At 35.1% G+C, this 11,699-nt stretch overlaps 1 protein-coding gene across 2 annotated transcripts in view; it reads left to right on the top strand.

The window, feature by feature from the left end:
* The first annotated feature begins 853 nt into the window (after window positions 1-853).
* LOC117214269 overlaps window positions 854-11,699 on the top strand; it is an 82,087-nt gene continuing 71,241 nt past the window's right edge. For both annotated transcript variants that reach the window (XM_033460219.1, XM_033460218.1), the window contains exon 1: window positions 854-1,366. The gene's annotated coding sequence lies outside the window, so the exon portion shown is untranslated. The remainder of the gene's footprint in view (window positions 1,367-11,699) is intronic.

The following is an 11,699-nucleotide window of genomic DNA, read 5'->3' as shown; positions in this document are numbered from 1 at the left end:
AAGAAATGCGAATAAAAACGTATAGCGTAACAAAGTGTGAAGACAAGTTTATTTCCGTAGTAATCAGAACTTTATTGCACGCAATCATAATTTTCTGTCAACACGTAACGTCATTGCAATTACTTGGTATAAAATATCTTCTGAAATGATTTAATAGCTCTGAAACAATTTAGAACCGGTTTTACTTGCATTTGCAAAGTTTGCAAAAAATGTTTTTCACCTGCAAAAAAAAAATGTACCACTTATTAGTAACATCATATAATATTTCTAAATTTGTCCATAAAAAATTAAATTCATTCATAAAATATTTAAGATTTAATATTTTGTAATAATGAATAATAATAAATTTTAATCAGTTACTAAAATCTGCAACATTTTGTAAATCAGAATATCCTCGCAACGATAATTTTCATTCATATAGAATTCCTATATACTGTTTATTAAGAATTGATTCTAAATATAAATTTAAAAGAGAGATGTATTTATTATCAACATTATGCAACATTTATAAAATCACATATAATATAAATTATTATTATGAATTATTAATATACAACTATTAAAATCATACAACATTCACTCATAAAACATTTATGATTTGCCAGTAATATATTAAATTAACAAAACTTTCCAAACTAAAATATCCTCATAGATATACAATTTTAATCGACATAAATACCATATCCTTAAAAAAGTCACGCGTAATTTATCCCTCAAATTAATATTAAAAAATTAATGTATAATAGAATTTAAAAGAATAGTGGCTCGCAACGCTTCTGCGGCGTACCTAGTAACTTTGAGCGTCGCTACAGCAGTCGTGTGGCAGCAGTGGCGCCTGGCGGGGCACGGCTCGGCGAGCATCGGCCGCTCAGTCAAGAAACTCGACTGCACCGAATCACTACGAAGCGAGGTTAAAATCGGTACGAGCCAGGAGCGCGGTGCTCTCTGTAACTCTAGGCTTTGCCTGCACGGCGGTGGCTTTTCTGACGGATTCAGTGTGTCGCGAGTTACTTTCGTGTTCCAGAATTCAGTGTCCGTAAGTTATCCGTGTTCGAGCCGTGTTCCCTAGTGTTCCTTACTTCTCGCGGGTTAAAGGACGAGACGGAACGGGAACGTCGAAGAAATCGTTTTTCTTTTCTCGACCATCGAATACTTGGACACGCGTCGCTCTCGTACTTTTTCGCGTGCGTACATGTATTTATTCGAGATCCACTGGTCAAAAAAAAAGCAGCCTAGTGACAGTGATGAGTGTTTCTTCGCTTGTGTTCGTGGCCGTTGTTCGGGGCTTACGTGACTGTGACCGTGACTGCTGTACCGCCGCCGCCACCGTGATGTACTTCGCAAGCTCCGCCGTCAAGGAGATGCTGTAAGTCAAATTTTCCGTATAATATTCTAATTCATACTATAACTTTCTCTTTTCGTTACCCGCGAAATTGTAATTCCGTTGGACAGCCCTGTGCATCCATTACGGATAGCCTTTGCGTGCTTGTTTATGTGCCGCAGATGGTACGAAGGTCGATCCGGAAATGGGTCGAAATCGTGATTTCCTATCGCGATTATCCATCGTATCTCGTACCTGTCTTCTTTCTATGCTCGTTAGAATTTCTCTGCAACATTCCTTCTTCTAAGTCGTCCGTTGTAAATATTTTGAACATGGCTTTCCACTCGTCTCCGCGTTTTCAAATATTTCATATTTTTTGTACGTATCATATAAACAAAGGCTACTTTAAGTGTTATATTAGAAAGAAATATAGGGTGGATATTGCTTTAGAGAAAAATTGGTAGGAAATTTATTCGGCGACGTAACGAGGCCGTTGCTCTCCGAACCGATAATACACAATTGCAGATGCGAATATTTTTCGTCGCGATTGTCGCGAATTACTCGTTGCCCCGTGTGTACTCAGCCGTACTTTTTTTTTTCCCTCTTTCGCGAGAGATAACGAGAGCGCGGGGCAGTTTTTTTGACGTTGGTCTCTCTCGCTGCGCAATAAAGGCGGCTCAAGGCAGCGCTAACATGGTGGCTGTTGCCGACGGAAACGTTGAAAGTCCGACGAAAAGGGTTCCCGATCGGTCGACCAAGGCATTTCCCATTTCCGCCCGTCTTCCGACCGTCCTCTTGAAGCCATAGATTTCTCGACGTGTCACGCTCGTATGTTACGCATATACGTGTATATGCGTGTGCATACGTGTACGTTTCCACGGCGAGGCCGTATGTATCGCTCCTTTGGTCGCCCGTTGAAAATGAAAACCTTACAATCCGCCTGCCTCGAAATTGGTAATTCGAACATATCAGCCGGACCAGTTTCGATTTCGAAATTCGAGCTCTCCGAAGCCATTCTCCGATATCTTACCATTGTAATACCGAATAGCTTCTCTGTTCTTGCTTCGTGCTGGAAACGCAGTTAGTCATGCATAAAATTATTACGATTCTTCCGGTGACGATCATCGAATCGTCAACAAATTATGGTAAACTGTGGTTATATTAGTTATCACGAGTATCGGGGGAAAATGAATATTGAAACGTCAGGAAATTCCGTAACAGTAGTCACTCGCTGCACGGTGCATATGTACAGCAGTGCCACGTTAACTGACCGGGATTTTACCTCGTTAACTGGCCGGCCTTATCCCCTCCAGTTCTTGGAAGACATTTTGCGATAAGTCTGTAATATTTATAAATATTCATGTGTGTTCAATAAACAAATGTGTCGCATATCCGTATTCATTGAAGAAAGACTTAGAATTTCCTTGAAACATATTTCGCATTAACTTGATACGTAAGATACATCGTCAAAACGAAGCATTCTATCTATATCATATGTTAATATCGTGTAACTGACCCTAGTAGTAAATTACATGGTATTTTAACACTATTTATATATGACGTACATATACAAGTTTTATGTTTCAAATTAAAATTATTTCATTTTATCGCGGAAAATAGTTTATTTCAACAATTATTATACATATTAACGAATATTGCATACATATTTTACGATTGTGTAATTGACTCGAATAGTAAATTGAAATTATTTAATACTTGTACTTACATTATGCGGTATACATAAACACTGTTTAATTTCTTAGTTGAAAATAGCTCCACAATTATTATGCATATTAACCGAGCATTATTGCAAGTTTTACGGTCGTGTAATTCACTCAAATAGTAAATTACTATTTAATACTTGTATTTACAATATGGTGTATATATATATACTAATAATATTTAATTATTTCCTTGTAAGCGGTTTCGCATTTGTTATGTATATTAAATAACGAATGTATGTAAAAATAATTTTCACAATCTTTGAGAGTAACACAGTTAATACGGTCCTGTGAGAATTGTATTGGCTGGCGAGTGGGTATGCGTAGTGGTGCGATTTTTCAAACGGTACTTGATGGCTTGCGTTGATGCACACCGCTTCGGAAATCTATGAAATTGATAGCCACTTACATAACGCGGTATACAGAATCGCGAGAGAATCCAGAAGCGATTAGACGCCATTTTTCACTGGCGTCCTTAACTCATTAAGCAAATAGGGAGTAACGGTTGTCCGTGTGACTGTGTCGCGTCCGTGACGTGTACCGTTCCGAGCAACAGATTTTCGATCCGCCATGTTTTTCTCCGAAACATCGAGTTTCCTTCCGTAATCGTGTTTTCATTCATCCTTTGCCAATTTAACGAGAAAATAATATGCAAATATCGCGTTAATACAACATTATTAATGAATGTAAAATAACGTAACTAAATAGTTTATTATTACTCACTTATTTACTGTTTTGTTAAGATATAAAATAAGTATCAGAATAATAGATAATTTATGGAAGCTTAGTATGCAAACCGGACTGTCTAAATAACCGGATTATCTAAATAAAGATTTAGATAATCATAAAGTACTAGAAATAGTTCGGTTTCTTCAAACTTTATGGGATTTAGAAACTTTGTATGATCTAGAGGAAATAATGGAACAAATTCTTAGAATTTCCTTTCATAACCTCAACATTATAGAATAGAAAGCAATAAAATAAACTGACTGAGAAGAACGAATATACATGAAATTAGCTTTTAATAGGTTATACGTAATGAAAACTGTTAAGCAAATCTGTGGAATTTTCTGTCATCAATTTCCATATCGAATACAGAATTGAACAATATAAATTAATTGAAATCAGACATGGAAAAACATGTTTGTCTTTATCAGGCTAGATAACAAATTCCAAAATGAGTAATCTCGTCAGTCAACCTAAAAATGTTTATATTTCTTCGAAAACATAATATTTGACATAAATAATATACACGAGCATTTTATCGACAGAAATTGAATTTTCGCACCATAAGGCCGTCCATTTTTACCGCATACAAATTCCCCTGGTTTATTTAAATTTATAGGACGTGGAATATTTATGGGGCCGTTGAAGATGCTCGAAAGGCAAGACATTCCGCCCGAAATCGACGTCGTTCATAAATTCCCGCCCCTTTTGGCCCACCCACTCGCCTCTTGGCTACATATTAGAAATCGATTTTACGTTTGTCATGCTTCAACTAGCTGTTATTTATCTCGTAATATACGGATTGCAAACGGACTATCTATATTTAGTGCGTTTTGTTCATTTCGTAGAGACTTAGGAGAGAAAAAGGGGGAAAGAAAAAAAAAATAATGAAAAAGTGGAAATAGAACGCGAAATATTGAACGCGGTGCGATTCCAGTTTCCTCGAGTCGGTGCAAGTCACGAAAGTTGAACATATGTTGCGCTAATGGCTGCTGTGTGCGTAGGGCTATGCAAATAAAACCTCTTCTCAGTTAAATCGGCCATTAGAGGCACGGTACAGTTACATTTTTATTTACCTGAATATCAAGATCTAAAATTAGCCTGCAAGCCTGCTTCGCTTTATAAGAAGAAAATTTTCTCCCGATTATGTAAATATTCGACAGGGACGTCGTACTTCACAATGTTGGTACAAGTGGGAAAAAATGCTGAAACATAAAATGGCGCTATATCAGGGCAATTATTTCGATAAAATACGTTACATGCTTCGCTATGCTATGGGAAAGAAAAATTCATGAAATATAAAATTACGAAACCGGTGCAATTATTCTAATAATTATTCGGTATGTATATGGAATAGTATAATAATTGTTATATGATTCATAATAATTGTATGTGTCATTAGTAAAGAAAAAAAAAAAAGAAAAGTTGTTAAGACACAGGACTTATTATCGATAAGATCTAAAAATATATCACCGGCTTGTTTCGTGTCATAAAAATAACATTTTTCCGCAATGCATATGTAAATATTCAATATTAATATAATCTAATAATATTGGTAATTATAATTAATGAATAAACGAGGTTATCTGATATTCGATATAGGAAATTATATACTTTATAATGTTGGTAGGGAAAGAGATTGCACTAAGATGCACAATGGCGGGAAATCGTTTAAATAATTAATTGATATAGAACTGATCTACTTTCTAATGTTGGCAAAAGAAAAACAATTATTAAAATACAAAATGTGGTATGAAAATATAAAATTAGCCCATAAGTTAGCTTATCTTATAAAAGAAACATTTTCCTGTAATTATGTAGGATATTAAATATAAGGATAATATACTTTACGATATTGGTAAAAAAGAAAAAAATGTTGACATGTAAAATGTCACCAAACGAAGGGGAGGTTAATTATTTAAACAAGTATAATAGCGCGTTAAATGGGATTTGGAAAGAGGATAATTATAATTCCGCAAACGAAGCGTAGTTTAAAAGATAAATGTTTGAATTAATAATTGGCAAACAGAAAAAAGGTACGCCACGCGCTGCCTGTTAATTCATAAACTTTTAATCGCATCATTTTTAACGGTATGTAACATGAAAAATGTTAAACAGCCGGGTTTTATCCCGTCGAACGAGCTGCAAACGTAATCTAGGGGAATTACACGTGAATAATGTAACCAGAGGATCAACGGTGTATATTCTTCTATGTCTTTTCTCACTAATCCGGATGTCGCAGTCCTAAACGCCTGATGTTTATTTTAATTCCAACCTTTCTTCGTTCATTATCATTTAAGCAACACGAGATAGTGTTTTTAATTAATTCTTAGGATCTTCTTTTCCGTTATGAAGATGATATTTTCTTTTTGAAAGTTCTCGTGTTTTTAGAGGTATTAAATCTAGTAACTTTTTTCTAGTAATCTAGTCGAATAATTCTGAATAACATTTGTTTTTATTACTAGACGAAAGGATACTTTATTTACCTATGTTTTAAAAATAACGAAATGAATTATTCTGACGATAATTCGCAACTCAATTTCAACTTTTATTATCTATCGCGGAACATCGTTGCGGGATAAAAATTATGCATAAGCTCAAAAAGTAAATCGATCAAACTCGAGGAAAATGCATCTACATTTTAGTTTCTAAAAGTGATGGATGTGCAGGTGTATAGTAATTTCTTTGGCGAATCGGTTTATCAGATAAGGTTTCAAATAAAATCGATGATTTTCCCCTCGTTAATTACTTTTGCCTCCTAGTTCTAATTATTAATTATTTAAAATAATACTTTCATTAGAATTATTTATAGATGTCTTGATAGAATTATTCGTAATCATAGGATTTATATATAATCTTGTAGATTTTTTTGCATATTTTAATTCCTTTCTCAATATTTAAGAATTATTTTCAAATCCTGGAATATTTCTAGTTTCTTGAATGCAGAATTTCATAGTGATTTCTAGTTTTCCATTTCTCCCAATTTTACTTAAATTTATATTTATATCAATTATATTAAATTCAATGAAATATCCCTCTGTACCTATAAGTACAGTTCATTTCACATAAAATTTCCTTCAATGTCGAATGAAAGTTCCCGTTCTAAACCCCTTTCTATACAACATAAATCCGCTTTTGTAGCAGAGGAAAAGTCGGAAGAGCAGCAAAGTTCTCTGATCGAAGTCCATAATCGTATCACGTAATTACACGTTACCTGATCGCATATTGTTCACCATGATCGGTAAGGAATTACGGATGGTTCGGATTCATCGATCACGATCCTCTCACTAAACAATAGCATCGTGTTTAGGATTAGCAAAAAGCCTCCTAATTAAGTGAAATATATTTCTATTTGCTCTTTTTTCATTTATTCCTTTCTACCTTTCGTCCCCTTCATTATCGTTCGTTCCTTCTGCGACTTTTTTTCTCTTTTTTTTTTTTTTTTTTTTTTCGACACACATTTTATTCTTCCTTTCACCATCAGACCCTCGAACGCAGTACTTTATCAAATTACTTAAAAATATTAGTAAATTGACAAGTTGCAAGTTGATAGACCTTACTTTTAATAATTAATTTAATATTTACAATTTTCTCGTAGAACACATTGCAATAGATCGTTTCGTCATTGTCGTCACATAGGACAATCTAGATGCTTCGTAATTTCTAAAGCTTATTTACAAATTCCTCAAAAATCAAATTATTTTCAATGCAGTTGCCCGATTTGGCTACTCAAAGTGCTTTATTATATATATACAGGGTGGTTGGTAACTGGTGGTACAAGCGTAATGGGGGTGATTCTACGCGAAAAAAGAAGTCGAAAATATAGAATAAAAATTTTTCGTTCGAGGCTTTGTTTTCGAGAAAATCGACTTTGAATTTTCGCTCGGTACGCGTGCACTTTATCGCGTCTCGTTATAACGGATCTCACTGTAGATCGTTGTCTCGATGGAAAAATTTAAAAAATTAAAAACAAAAATTTTTTTCTATATTTTCGACTTCTTTTTTCGCGTAGAATCACCCCCTTTCCGCTTGTACCACCAGTTACCAACCACCCTGTATATGTATATCGATTGTTTATATTTTCTTTATATTTCACGGCATATCATTACAAATAGCAATTGGTACAATGAAAAATATGTAGAATCAAAGATTGACAATGTAAGTGGTGGCTAAACGAAAGGCGGATTCGTCGTCATTTTCGAGGTGGGTTTGGCGCGCGTGGAAAAAGTAGGTTGAGCGCCACTCGGCCTGCAGGACCGCCTAGTTTTTGTCGAAATCGATTTGTCGAGGAGGCGTACATGGATCGCGAACATTGAGACGCTTCCGAGTCGTCTTACCCAGTAATCGTATAATCTGTTGTTATCAAGAATCTTGTTCACGCTATGCTCCGTAGAAAAACAAATACACCAACCATTCTAGAGACAAATATAGGAAACTTGATCTAGGGGAATTTTTAGGGAATAGCAAAATTAGAATTTAATATAAACGGTGGGTTTTGCTTTTTAGAAAACTTGAATCTGATGTGGAATATACACCTCTTGAAAGAAATTGGATTTAGATGAATTTCCTGAGGGATCTCTAAGATTAGAAAGTAATTTGAAATATAAACATTTCGCAATACGTCTACAGGAATTTTTAGGGATTTCTAGAATTACAGAGATGTAAGTTTTTAATTGCCATACATTTGCAAGTTTTCTATTAGCCGGTTTTCTGTAGTTAATTTTCTATTTCTTTTTTATGCTATTTTATGTCTTCAAAAAGTCCTCAAAATACTTGTGATAATTATTAAAGTCTTGCTGAGGTTATACAGTTTGTTTTTAAGACAAATGTTATAGGCTCGATATTAATTACAATAATAGAAATCAATAACGGTTACACGACTCAGCTAAGGGCTAAACGACTTAGTTAAAAATCACAATGAAATGAAGAAAAGGCTGGCAACGCGTGACTCAATAGATCAGAGGTATCGTGTTTACAAAGATTGGCGGCCATCATAGTAAAAATGGCGTGAGATGGGTGGTGACAGAAGAAATTCGACTACGCGAATCTTGTTTATTCGATTCGAATGGAAATTGCAAGCTCATTGCTTGCCTTGAGGAAATAGGACTAGTTTGCACCCGGAACTTTTTTTCCAAGCGAAATCAACGATCATTTATTTCGGTGGCGGCCATTAACTTCTTACACTAGCACCCCCGCACTACCGCAGCCATCATGAAAATTTGATCGAACACAAAATTCCAGCGTCATGAATGAGAAAGATGCATGAATTATTCATTTTCATAATTAATTTCGCTTTGATATTTATTATTGACATTCCACCGCATCAATGTTTAATTAGCGACCATCTGCATTTCCCATTTTGTTGATCCCATGTAATGATGGATTAATGATTTTTTAAACAAGTTTTTTTCTCTTTTTTTTAATAAAAAATGATGGAAAATTGGGAGTTGTGAATCAGCGGTGGAAAGTTCGGGAAATTCCATTGGGAAATTATTTTATTTTGGCGATCGATGTTTGCTAGGTGTAACTATGTATCAATCTAAAGACGATGCAAATTTAGAAATAACATGAGGAAGATAAAATTATCTTGTCTGGATGATAATTATTTGCCACTTGTAATTGTAAATCAAGCCAAGATCGAGCTTATAAAAGATGGAGTTTAAGAAAATAATTGTATATTCAGATAAGAAAAACGAGATGGAATAATAAATATTTAAACAAAAAAATAGTTAATATATCGTCAGAAAGAGATTTGTCGTTCTCCGAGATACGATTAAGAATTCCTGAAATCTCGCAAAAAATTGCTTTCGTCTCTCATTACGTAAATACTTAAAATTCATAAATTACCAATACAGCCGATTACTTTTATAGCGAGTTTCCTTCTATTCGACAGTAGATGATGTTATTTAATAACCACTGCAAAATGAAATTGTCGAGACATATCAGCTCATCGAGGCGATTCATCGAATAATTTCTCGAATTTTCTCTACATTCTCACACTAACCTAAAACCGTCAATTTCTTCCTTTTTCCTAACATAAAGCCGTAGTTTCGTTATATAAACCAATTAGTCCAATCGATTTCTCCTTTGTCAATCGGTTATCGTCGCAGGAATTAGAACGTCGAAACCGTGAGTTGCCGTGGAACCGTGTCGATCATCGATTTCTCGATGATTCTTATTAATTAACGAGTCGCCGGCTCGTAATCCTTCGATTGGAATTCAGGCACGCCTCAACATAAGCGTTCAAAGTAATTAACACCACAGTAGATGGATCTCGGAGAAACAAAAGAAAGATTTTAGTACGGATAGATAGGGGCAGATGGCGGCGCGATTGCGCATAGATTTCTCCGCGATCGGTCTCATCGATTCGTCGCATACTTCGCGGCTATCTTCCCTCGTTACGCGTGAGATTTTCGAGCCGCTGCGTGAATATTTCAGCGATAATACGCCATCTAAAATAGTCATAATTTATTCGACGAACCCACGCGACCGAGCGCCAGTAGTAATTGGTCTTTGCTCGATTAATGCAACGTACAGTATCGTATTGATTAATCACGCGAGATTATGCCAATTTTAACGATATACGAAGCGTGGAATGCGTGCCAGATGAGCACAGATCAAGCAAGACTTTGTTTTATTTCAATTACTAGATGGCTGAATAGTTCTATATTCTTATGAATTCGCGATTATTATGCTTATTCAATATTGATTATCTTCCATGGTTTTCCTGATAGTTAAGTCAGTCTAAGTATATGCACACATTTGTTAAAAAATACTACAGAATAATTTGTGCTGCGATTTAGCTTATCATCGGGAGATTATATTTTATAGAGATTTTTTTAAGATATTGGCTCTAGGTAATTTTAGAGTACGCTGGTATTATAATTTGATATAAAACTTTAAATATATAAGACTTTTCTTTAATACGGTAGATCTAAGGGATTTTTTGGAAACTCTAGGATTAGAATTTAATATAAAATGTACACTTTTTCCAATAAGCTGGAACTAGAGGGATTTTTAGAAAAACTTGAGGGAAATTTGGGACTGGAATTTAATACAGTATGAAATACGAACCTTTTTGATTTCATTTTGATGAGATTTTTTTAAGGTTAGGTCTATCTGGAATTTTCAGGGCATACTAGAATTAAAATTTAATATGAAACGTAGACTTACTTTAATACATTGGAACTAAGGGCGTTTTAGAGAATTCTGGAATTGGAATTTAGTACAAAATGTAGGTTTCCTAAAAAGAAGTTGAGTTTGACGAGAGGATTAGAAAATCTTAAGATTAGGATCTACAAGGAAATGTTGCATACTAATCGCTAGAACGCGTTAATGGGTAATCCTAAGTCAGAGAATCGATGGAGAGAATATCATTTGATGTCCGTCGGTGAAAACCAGTTTCGTTGTTCGGTTAAAAACAGGATTTCAGCGGGGAAAACTCTGTTTCCCGGCAACAGCATTATATTCGCAACTCCCCCCCTCCCCCACCTCTTCCCTCCTCTACGCCTGCGTTTTCGTGGAAACAGGAATTCCATTAGAGCTTTCAAATCGGCTGACTCTTTCATCAGACAGGATCGATTCCACCGTCATCGTCTATTCGAATTAAAACGAGCCGCGCGTCGTTTCAGACTTCGCAGAACGTATCAATCTGCGCGCCGCCATTGCAGAAAGGGGGGGGGGGAGGGAAAAAGTCAGTCGCTGGAGTAAAATTAACAGAGATACGTCCGTAAAAAGAATTCGTGGAACTTCAGTGGTACGAAAATAAACATTAATAAATTCCTATTAAAATTTATTCGAACTTACATCTGAATATATTATAGTTTTGTCATTGAACGAAATAAACATACACATCGGATTGTGTATGCATGTAACAAAGTCCATGCTAATTTCTACGTCTAAAGAAATATTGAAAAAAAATTATTTAAGAG

The sequence above is a fragment of the Bombus bifarius genome, unplaced genomic scaffold, assembly GCF_011952205.1.
Source record: "Bombus bifarius isolate JDL3187 unplaced genomic scaffold, Bbif_JDL3187 scf7180000009200, whole genome shotgun sequence".
In the NCBI taxonomy this organism is placed as follows: domain Eukaryota; kingdom Metazoa; phylum Arthropoda; class Insecta; order Hymenoptera; family Apidae; genus Bombus; species Bombus bifarius.
This window is presented reverse-complemented; position numbering and strand designations above follow the sequence as displayed.